Genomic DNA, 12,103 nt, shown 5'->3' with positions numbered 1-12,103 from the left:
AGAGTTGTAAAGGACCCCGAGGGTCATCTAGTCCAACCCCCTGCAATGCAGGAATCTCAACTAAAGCATGTGTGACAGATGGCCATCCAACCTCTGCTTAAAAACCTCCAAGGATGGAAAGCCCACCCCCTTCCAAAGGAGGTGGTTTGTTTATTTATTTATGAAACAAATTACTACCTTGCCTTTCAACCCTCCCAGACCCAAGGGCCCAGGTTGCAAACACGAAAATGCAATAAAAAATAATGAGATTGAAACAGAATCCAGTATAGCAATTACATAATTAAAACAACAGTGCCCGGGGGCCATAACACGGTACCCAGGCCATTTAAAAATACATTGTCACAGTGGGCGGAATAGAACAGTCTTTACCACCCTCCTAATAAACAAACTGCAATTTGCCAAGAATGCTGCTCTCTCTGCCTCAGGGCAGACAAGTCATTCTCTATGAAAAAGAATGAAATGGACACAAATCAGACATCAAAAATGGCAGCCTTCAAAAACCAGCAGGAGAACATTCCCTTCTCCTGGACTAGGACACTCTGCTACTGACTACTTTCCAGCCAAGAGACTTCAAAGGGAGACTCTAACAGGAACTTCCTCAACTAGAATTTATAAGTAGACGTTATTCTATTTATTTAAGCCTCCCACAATATAATGGTTTCTCCTTCCACTTTGGTTGGTTAGTTGGCATTCATGTCTGTCTCAGGAGACTGGTATTAAATTAGCATAGTGAAACTGGAAAGACATTGTTATCACCTCTTATTGAAGTTGCAAATGGTTGATACGTTTATCTTGTATACATTTAAGCTTGACCTGGAATTGTCACAGACAGAATCTCTTACTTTCATGGGTTGGCCAAACTGCTTTGCAATTTCCCACCCTGCTCATATATCTCAGGCCAGCCCTTCCTGTATCTGATCAAGTCTGTTTATTCCACAATTAATCTGTTACATTGGTAAGCTGTAAACGTGAAGTGGGTTTTTGTTTTCATACTACAAGGGCCATCCAGTTCAACCTTCTGCTCATGTTCAGAGTTTATTATGGCTATAAGCCCATTAGGTATACAACACACAACATAAAATACAAAAATACAAAAATACAGAGATCAGATTTCAGCAGACGGCCCCACCACAGCCATTGGAGTTAGATGTAAACATAAACATAAGCATATAAAAACTACGATTAGAAATAAAACTTTCAGTGGCCATACAACAGACCACTTCGGCTCTTTTGAGAGAGAACTGAAGTTAAAAACCTTGCTACTTGCAAGGTTATATGGGGGTCGTAGTCCTGTAAAATTAAGGCGAGATGTGTCTCTGATGGGGAATCAGCCAGTTTCAGGATTATTGGGCCCAGTAAATTTGTTCGTACCGCATTATGCAGAGGACAAATGAAAATTATATGCTGGAAGGATTCCATTGACTTATTGTCACAGACGCATAGAGTAGACACCTGGCCCTTGGTGAATCTATGTCTCAGTACATTAGAAGGGAAGGCATTAAATCTCGCTTTAATGAAAGCAAATCTATGGGAGGCAGTGGTGAGGGAAGATAGATATGCTGGGGCATGACGTCTTGGAGTAATGCCAATGTTCAGAGATGAACAGACCCCCCCCCCAGCATAATGTTATGTTGTATCAACCTTCTGCAATGCAAGAGTATTTTGCCCAACATGGGGCTTGAACCCACAACCCTGAGATTACGAGTCTCACACTCTACTGACTGAGCATGAGTCAGTCTCCAACTCTCATCAACCCCAGCCAGTGTGGCAAATGGTTAGGGATTCTGGGAGTTGTAGTCCAACATCATCTGGAAGAACTATTCCTGCCAGCACTGGAATAATGGGGATTCAGGCTAACCAGGAGAAAATAACCCCCTTGGTGGGACACAATTTCCATACACACAACAACACCTCATACTCTTGGGATAGCATGAAATGGGTAAATATGTGCCCTCTTAGTTTTCTCAGTTGCAATACAAATGAATGAGGCAAATATATTCAGCCACTACAGTGGAACCTCAGGTATCTGAAGAAGTGTGCGTGCACACGAAAGCTCATACCAAAATAAAAACTTAGTTGGTCTTTAAGGTGCTACTGAAGGAATTTTTTAAATTTAGTGGAACCTCGGTTTATGAACACCTCGGTTTATGAATTTTCAGTTTACGAACGCTGCGGACCCATCTGGAACGGATAAATTCACTTTCCATTACTTTCAATGGGAAAGTTTGCTTCAGTTTATGAACGCTTCAGTTTATGAACAGACTTCCGGAACCAATTACACCTATGCTTCGGGTTACGTACGCTTCAGGTTGAGTACTCCGCGGACCCGTCTGGAACGGATTAATTCACTTTCCATTCCTTTCAATGGGAGAGTTCGCTTCAGTTTATGAACGCTTCAGTTTAAGTACTCCGCAGACTGTCTGGAACAGATTAATCCACTTTCCATTACTTTCAATGGGAAAGTTCACTTCAGTTTATGAACAGACTTCCGGAACCAATTGTGTTCATAAACCGAGGTACCACTGTACTGTAGTATGGAGCTGGGAAGAGGGGAACCAGGCGTGATGTCACAGTTGGATTATGTGTCCAAAACAGTTTTGGATTATGTGTCCAAAATGCCTCTCAGGCCATGAAGCTCCTTGGGTGACCTTGAGCCTGTCACTGTCTCTCATCCTAACCTATCTCACGGTGTGCTTGCAGGGTTCAATGGCAAGGGGGGCATATATGCACCACTTTGAGCTCCTTGGAGGAAAGGTGGGGTATCGATGTAATAAAATGAATAGATCAAGTTTTCCAAATGAGCGATACAATTTCTCCACAGGCCTGGGCCAGCATGATACTGTTTGCTGTCTGAGGCAAATGTCAAGATGGCCCCTCTCCACATTCCATGTACAAAAGCTAACCAGACTGGAAATTGAAGGCTAACACTGGGGATGAGGCAGCATATTCCACTACACCTGAGCACAGCTGGCTACCTTAGGGGGCAGGGGGCAGGATGTGGGGCACACACAACTCTGTGCACTCACCACTGGTCAGTGTGTGCCACCAAGACACCTCACTCTGCCTAATGGTAGGGATGGCCCTGCCTCAGATTTTGTGGTTCCAAAGGTCTGGTGTCAAGACCGATCCTCCTCATGTTGTTGTTGTTTAGTCGTTTAGTCGTGTCCGACTCTTCGTGACCCCATGGACCATAGCACGCCAGGCACTCCTGTCTTGCACTGCCTCCCGCAATTTGGTCAAACTCATGTTCGTAGCTTCGAGAACACTGTCCAACCATCTTGTCCTCTGTCGTCCCCTTCTCCTAGTGCCCTCAATCTTTCCCAACATCAGGGTCTTTTCCAAGGATTCTTCTCTTCTCATGAGGTGGCCAAAGTATTGGAGCCTCAGCTTCACGATCTGTCCTTCCAGGGAGCACTCAGGGCTGATTTCCTTAAGAATGGATAGGTTTGATCTTCTTGCAGTCCATGGGACTCTCAAGAGTCTCCTCCAGCACCATAATTCAAAAGCATAAATTCTTCGGCGATCAGCCTTCTTTATGGTCCAGCTCTCACTTCCATACATCACTACTGGGAAAACCATAGCTTTAACTATACGGACCTTTGTCGGCAAGGTGATGTCTCTGCTTTTTAAGATGCTGTCTAGGTTTGTCATTGCTTTTCTCCCAAGAAGCAGGCGTCTTTTAATTTCGTGACTGCTGTCACCATCTGCAGTGATCAAGGAGCCCAAGAAAGTAAAATCTCTCACTGCCTCCATTTCTTCCCCTTCTATTTGCCAGGAGGTGATGGGACCAGTGGCCATGATTTTGGTTTTTTTGATGTTGAGCTTCAGACCATATTTTGCGCTCTCCTCTTTCACCCTCATTAAAAGGTTCTTTAATTCCTGCTCGCTTTCTGCCATCAAGGTTGTGTCATCTGCATATCTGAGGTTGTTGATATTTCTTCCGGCAATCTTAATTCCGGCTTGGGATTCATCTAGTCCAGCCTTTCGCATGATGAATTCTGCATATAAGTTAAATAAGCAGGGAGACAATATACAACCTTGTCGTACTCCTTTCCCAATTTTGAACCACTCAGTTGTTCCATATCCAGTTCTAACTGTAGCTTCTTGTCCCACATAGAGATTTCTCAGGAGACAGATGAGGTGATCAGGCACTCCCATTTCTTTAAGAACTTGCCATAGTTTGCTGTGGTCGACACAGTCAAAGGCTTTTGCATAGTCAATGAAGCAGAAGTAGACGTTTTTCTGGAACTCTCTAGCTTTCTCCATAATCCAGCGCATGTTTGCTATTTGGTCTCTGGTTCCTCTGCCCTTTCGAAATCCAGCTTGCACTTCTGGGAGTTCTCGGTCCACATACTGCCTAAGCCTGCCTTGTAGAATTTTAAGCATAACCTTGCTAGCGTGTGAAATGAGCGCAATTGTGCGGTAGTTGGAGCATTCTTTGGCACTGCCCTTCTTTGGAATTGGGATGTAGACTGATCTTCTCCAATCCTCTGTCCATTGCTGAGTTTTCCAAACTTGCTGGCATATTGGGTGTAGCACCTTAACAGCATCATCTTTTAAAATTTTAAATAGTTCAGCTGGAATATCATCACTTCCACTGGCCTTGTTATTAGCAGTGCTTTCTAAGGCCCATTTGACTTCACTCTCCAAGATGTCTGGCTCAAGGTCAGCAACCACACTACCTGGGGTGTACGAGACCTCCATATCTTTCTGGTATAATTCCTCTGTGTATTCTTGCCACCTCTTCTTGATGTCTTCTGCTTCTGTTAGGTCCTTACCACTTTTGTCCTTGATTATGGTAATCTTTGTACGAAATGTTCCTTTCATATCTCCAATTTTCTTGAACAGATCTCTGGTTTTCCCCATTCTATTGTTTTCCTCTATTTCTTTGCATTGCTCATTTAAGAAGACCCTCTTGTCTCTCCTTGCTGTTTTTTGGAAATCTGCATTCAGTTTCCTGTATCTTTCCCTATCTCCCTTGCATTTTGCTTGCCTCCTCTCCTCCGCTATTTGTAAGGCCTCGTTGGACAACCATTTTGCTTTCTTGCATTTCCTTTTCCTTGGGATGGTTTTCGTTGCTGCCTCCTGTATAATGTTACGAGCCTCCATCCATAGTTCTTCAGGCACTCTGTCCACCAAATCTAAATCCTTAAACCTGTTCCTCACTTCCACTGTGTATTCATAAGGGATTTGATTCAGATTGTATCTTACTGGCCCAGTGGTTTTTCCTACTTTCTTCAGTTTAAGCTGGAATTTTGCTATAAGAAGCTGATGATCTGAGTTACAGTCAGCTCCAGGTCTTGTTTTTGCTGACTGTATAGAGCTTCTCCATCTTTGGCTGCAGAGAATATAATCAATCTGATTTCGATGCTGCCCATTTGGTGATATCCATGTGTAGAGTCGTCTCTTGTGTTGTTGGAAGAGAGTGTTTGTGATGACCAGCTTGTTCTCTTGACAGAACTCTATTAGCCTTTGCCCTGCTTCATTTTGAACTCCCAGGCCAAACTTGCCAGTTGTTCCTTTTATCTCTTGATTCCCTACTTTAGCATTCCAATCCCCTGTAATGAGAAGAACATCCTTCTTTGGTGTCATTTCTAGAAGGTGTTGTAGGTCTTCATAGAATTGGTCAATTTCACTTTCTTCAGCACCGGTAGTTGGTGCATAAACTTGGATTACTGTGATGTTAAAAGGTCTGCCTTGGATTCGTATCGAGATCATTCTGTCATTTTTGAGATTGCATCCCATTACAGCTTTTGCCACTCTTTTGTTGACTATGAGGGCCACTCCATTTCTACTACGGGATTCTTGCCCACAGTAGTAGATATGATAGTCATCCGAACTGAATTCGCCCATTCCCTTCCATTTTAGTTCACTGATGCCCAGGATGTCGATATTTATTCTTGTCATCTCATTTTTGACCACATCCAGCTTACCTCCATTCATGGTTCTTACATTCCAGGTTCCTATGCAATATTTTTCTTTACAGCATCGGACTTTCCTTTCGCTTCCAGGCATATCCGCAACTGAGCGTCCTTTCGGCTTTGGCCCAGCCGCTTCATCAGCTCTGAATCTACTTGTACTTGTCCTCCGCTCTTCCTCAGTAGCATGTTGGACGCCTTCCGACCTGAGGGGCTCATCTTCCAGCGTCATAACTTTTATATGCCTGTTGTCTTTGTCCATGGAGTTTTCTTGGCAGGGTTACTGGAGTGGCTTGCCAGTTCCTTCTCCAGGTGGATCACGTTTAGTCAAAACTCTCCACTATGACCTGTCCATCTTGGGTGGCCCTGCATGGCATAGCTCATAGCTTCTCTGAGTTATTCAAGCCCCTTCGCCACGACAAGGCATTGATCCATGAAGGGATCCATGATCCTCCTCATGTTTTGTTTTATTTTTTTAAAAAATAAACACACAATTGCAACCTCTTCCCTTCACACCATTCAATTTGTGTGGAACCGGTAACAAGGGGTGGAAATCACCAAAAGCCCTGAGGAGCAAACCAAATTTCCTCACTCCTGAGAGTTCAACCAGATGCAGACGGGCATTTTTGTGTGTAGCATATTTAGTAACAGAGCATATGCTTTAAAGCAGGTTTTAAATTCAATCCCTCACATTTCCAAGTGAAGGACTCAAAAAGAACCGAGACAGGGAGGGTTCCCTGCCTGAGACCCTAGGGCCGTACTGAGCTGGATGGATCGGTTATGTAATTTGGTACATTATAGTGTCACAGATGCTCAAAATTACGTTTTTATCTTTTGTCCTATAGCTCATAGGACTATAGATCAATTACCTGAATGCTAGTAATATAGGTAAAACACCTATATTGTGTATAACCATATTATAGATACACGATGATTACAGCAATTTAAGATGACAAATATCCTGCCCCACACAACAGCTTTCATTCTCTCTCCGCCATGCACAAAGCTAGGATCATTAAGTGAAGCCCTGATGGGCCAAAGGCCCACCCAGACCAGTATTATTTTCCACAGCGGCTGAGTAGTTTTCTATTAGAAGCACATAAACAGGACATGATCTCAATAGCCCTCTCAGCTTGTGGCTGTGTGACACTGTGACAGTCACTTCATATTTTGCTGTGTGACAATCTCTGACTGTACAGTGCCTATAGATTTATGCCTTATTTCAGCCAGCCCTGATAAAATACACCCCAGAATCCTTTGCCACACAGAGGAGTATTTCTCAGCAGACAAATTGATGCAGGGAGGGGTGCTGAGGGGTTTTGATGCTTGGAAATCTTGATTTGATACCAAGATTTAGATGACCCCCCGGAGCCCCTTCCAGTTCTACGATTCTACCAAACCAGATCTAGCAACTTGGCAAGCGCATCCTGAGCTTTTAAATCCTCACAATTATAGGGTTTGATAGTTAATTTGTATGTTTTGCTGGGGAAGAACAACATGCAGATTTGGGTACCTAAATGCTGCCAAATGTTTGTTTTTTTTTTAAGTGGTAGAGAAAGTTTCCATTTCTTCTTCTTAAGGAACGTGTGTCAGCCGCCTGCTGTCAATCTAGATCCCCCCATGAGGCAGCTTCCCTTTGAGGCAGCTTGTAACGGTTAAAGTGTTGGACTAGGATCTGGGAGAGCAGGGTTCGAATCCCCACTCAGCCATGAAGCTCCCTGGGTGACCTTGGGCCAAGTCACCATCTCATAGCCTAACCTACTTCACAAGGTTCTTGTGAGGATGAAATGACAAGGAGGCAAACCACGTACACACCACCTTGAGATCCTTGTAAGATAAAGGTGGTATATAAATGTAACAAATAAAAAATGGCTTCATACAACCAATAGCTGCACTGTGGCCACTTAATACTGTAGTTTACTGCGTGAGCCTGCAGCTCTAATAATGTGACTAAACCTACCCACACATAAAAGTACCAACAGTGCCGTTAGCCACATAGTGGCTGCAGATGACCACTGCTCTAGACCAGGGGTCAGCAAACTTTTTCAGCAGGGGGCCTTTCCACTGTCCCTCAGACCTTGTGGGGGGCCGGACTATATTTCGGAAAAAAATATGAACAAATTCCTATGCCCCACAAATAACCCAGAGATGCATTTTAAATAAAAGGACACATTCTACTCATGTAGAAACATGCTGATTCCCGGACTGTCCGTGGGCCGGATTTAGAAGGCGATTGGGCCGCATCTGGCCCCCGGGCCTTAGTTTGGGAACCCCTGCTCTAGACAGACACAGGTGCCATGCAGTTTTCTGACTCCATCAAACAAGCTTCTTTAGGGTGTATTATGTCTGCTCCAAAGCGCGCTGCTCTGTCAATACAAGCCTGCAAACAGCCCTTTGGCTGAGTGCTTCTGAGGAGCTAAGAGTTGCCTCCAGGCGGCCATTATACATTTCTGCTGAAGGTGGGAGGTGTAAGTTATGCAAATATATTTGCCAGCTCACCTTACAAAAGTTTGTTATTTCTCTCAGGCCAAAAATGAACAATTATGAGTATATGAGGGCAGGCGAGGCCAGTAAACTTTATGCAGTAATTATTTTTTATTACTTATTTTAATCCTGCCTGTACTCCGAGGAGCTCAGGCTGGTACACGTGGTTCGCCCCCCCTCCCTATTTTTATTCTCACAACAACCCTGTGAGGTACAGGGAGATAGTGACGGACTGACCCCAGGCCACCTAATGAACTTTATGGGGATTTGAGCCCATCTTCTCGGGCCTAAACTTTTCCTAACTGCATCACTGTGGGGACTGACTTTACTTTTATGTGTTAATAGTAACTTGTTTAGAATAATTTTGCACCGCTTCAGGCCAATTCGTGACTCAGACAAAAGGTCTGCCTCCCTGTGCAATTTACAAGTACCTTGCAGTTTCGTGAGCTTTGATGTAGCTACCATGGAATGGACCAACCCACCCTTTCATTATTTGGAACCATTCTTGGGAAATTCTCTCAAATATCTGTCAAATGTTAGAAGTTGGTCCTTTTATCTACAGACCTCATCATCCCCCCTATCCCCCCCAACATACTTCCCAGGCCTCTCTACCTCCTCAGATTCTCATACATGGAGATTCTGCGCAGGAAATCTGCAGGCCTCGGGCCCAGGGGGTGGATTAGGAGAGCCTGCAATACATTTCCTGCCATCAGCTTTGCTTGGGAGGCATTGATTTACTGGGGGAAAGTGAAAAATTATTCCCATCCCCCAGCAGCTCAGTCAACTGTATCTTGACAGAAAATCTACCATTAAAACAACCACCACCACCACCCTGGATTTATCTGGGACAGAAGTGAATTAGAGAGGAGGAAACATTGGGAGTCCAAGCTGCTGGCTTCTCCAGGAAGAGTGCAATGTCTATTGCGGTTGCGCAGCAGGAGAAATTGGTAGCGGTTTCCTCAGTTTACTAAACTGGTGTAGGAATGAAGCATATGATGATGTTGGCTGGGGCCTAACCTGCCCTGGAGGGTGCTGCCTGACCCACCCCATTGCCAACCCAGAGGAAAATGTGGAATGAGGAGGAAGCCATTGCTATGACAGCAAGATTTGCCAGCAAGCTGCTTTGGAGAGTTGGGAGTTTGGCTCAACACTCCCAGGGTCCCCAGAAGAGCCTAGCAGGGACCAACTGAAACACAACACGAGGCAAGCAAGCAGTCAACATCCTTGAGGGTCGCCCTGAAGTGTGTCATACAATAAGCCCAAACTTTTTGTGGTGGTTACATTCCAGGGATCACACCTAAAGCCAACATCTCCTATAGTCAAAACACATTGGTGGGTAGGATTACCAAAGTCTTTTTTCCTGGACGCCTGCCCTCGCTTTATTTATTTTATTGCCAAGCGCGTACTGAATGCACACAAGTTAAATGCTTAGTAACTGTTATTGTTACTAAATAGGTGTAAACATCAAATATTAAATCTTATTATTTAGTTATTACCTTTTAACAGATTTGCATTTCAGAGCACTTCTTTCTCCTTTTAATTTTAAATTGCCTAAGTTAGCAATGTTCATTAATTTTGATGGGTCTGCTCTGAGCGGGACAATAGCACTGGCTCCAACCCATAATAGCATTTTGAGCTTTTTAGTTTACACAGAAATAAATTAAGTTTATACAGTTACGAATAGTATGACGAAAGCAGATAGATATAAGCGTTTCTCCATCAGTCGTCGTAGTTAGTGGAACAGAGGGTCACCAAGTGGAACTGATTTGCAGTAGACTCGGAAGCAAAGAAAATATTCCTTCATACAACATGAAAATGATTTATGGAATCCACTGCTACAACATGTGGTGGTTAATGGTCAGTGGCACAGGACCAATCTAGGCCTGCGTGATTGAATTTCTGTCTCTGGCTGTGCTGGATCAGACCAAAGGCCCGTCTAGTCCAACATCCTGTGCTCACAGTGCCCTGCCAGATCCCTGGGGGATCAAAGCCTTGCTTTTGCTGTAATAATGAATGCCTTTGTGTGTTTGCTTTGAGTAATCTGCAGCTATCTGCTCTAAGGTTGCATCTCCCACACCCACCCTGACAAGCATAGCATACGGATTAAGGTAATTAGCTAGAAAGTTCCAGGCTGAAATTGCACTTTTGCAATCAACTTATTGGGGAGGCTTTAAGGCAGGCCTTCTGCGTGCTCAGCCTCTGACCCTGAGCTCAGATTGCACACCGATTCTCCAGCACTCCTAAAAAATAAATTAAAGGACCGTTGCCTGAAGCATCTGTTTGGCTTGCCTGGGACACCATGCGCGCAACCCTAATGCCCGACCTTGGGAGTAATCCAATGAAATGGACCGACTGGAGACTCAGGAAAGACCAAAGGAAGCCTTTCCTCACTCAAGACAAAATTATTCTGTGGAATTCCAGCCTGGTCACAAGATGTAGCAAGGACCACTGACTGAGATGGCTTAAAAGAGAGAGAAAGACAGCTATTAAGTATATGAGTCACATTCAAGGGCAGCATGTGATTGAATACATAATACAGAACAACTGTAGGAGAAGAAAGCTAGCACCTTCCTGACCCCCCCCCCTGTTTTGGGGGTGCTTCGCATGGACACCTGCTTGGCCACTGTGGGAAGGATGATGCCAACGTAGGTAGACCTTTGGTGATCCCATTAACATCAATGGGAGCTTTCCCCCTGTGTAAATTACAGGCGCAGGAGCCTTCAGCCCCACAATACAGGTGAGGGGTACAGTTCCCTTCCCTGACCCATGCTGGGGTTCCAATTGTTGGCAATTGGTGTTGGAAAAAAACAAAAACAAACCCCACCTTGCACTTAAGTGTACATATGCATAACCAACATGCTGTGTAGTTGGGCTCTTGTGTTCTTAACCCTCCTTTACATCCCACCCAAAAACAAAACAAAAACCACCATCTGGAAGGCCTCCCCCCCCCTCACTGCGCTCCTTTCCCCTTTCCTCAATTTCCTTCCTCCCCTCAATTTTCTTAACTCCTTCACTGTCGCTTCACACATTACAAGACACACACACACACAACACTTGCATCCTGGCCGTACCCGTTTTGCTGTCAATAACCCTCATCGTTGCTCTTGATAAAGTTTGTGAAATGAAGCACATCGCTGTGAATGAGTGACCCTACACATGCGCGCAAAAGAGCCGCTTGCTCCCAAGCGCTGGGAGGATGCGGCTGGCCGTATTACGCCGCAGTAGCCGCGCGTCCCTGCAGCGCGCGTGTGTGACACGTGAAGCTGCGCGCGTGTGAAGCGGCCGCCAATATCTGCCTTCTCTCCTCCATTATCTAGGTTCTGTTTCTTTTCTCCATCTAGTCCTCCCCATTCCCCCATTCCTGTGCCGGGCTCCCCTCCCCTTTCCCCTTCTCACATTGCCCCCAACCTCCTCTCTTCCTCTGTTCTCCCTCTCTTCTCCTATCAGTTCTCCCAATTCCTCTTTCTCTCCCCCCACTTTTCCCATCTGGAACTGATTATTCTCCCTGGGAAAGGAACTTTCAGGAAATTCCATCCTAGGGTTGGGTTAGCCGCCGGGGTGGGGGTGGGGGCGGGAAGGGAGAGGGGGGGGGAATCCCTTTTCCAGCATTAACTTTCTTCTATTCTCCCACCCGCCTCCATTCTGAGTTCCGCAGTCTTTTTTTCCTCCGGCTACAACATCGTGTGTGTATTCTTTAAAGG

The sequence above is a fragment of the Zootoca vivipara genome, chromosome 13 (assembly GCF_963506605.1).
Source record: "Zootoca vivipara chromosome 13, rZooViv1.1, whole genome shotgun sequence".
NCBI lineage: Eukaryota > Metazoa > Chordata > Lepidosauria > Squamata > Lacertidae > Zootoca > Zootoca vivipara.
The sequence above is the reverse complement of the archived record's forward strand: the minus strand, read 5'-3'. Positions refer to the sequence as shown.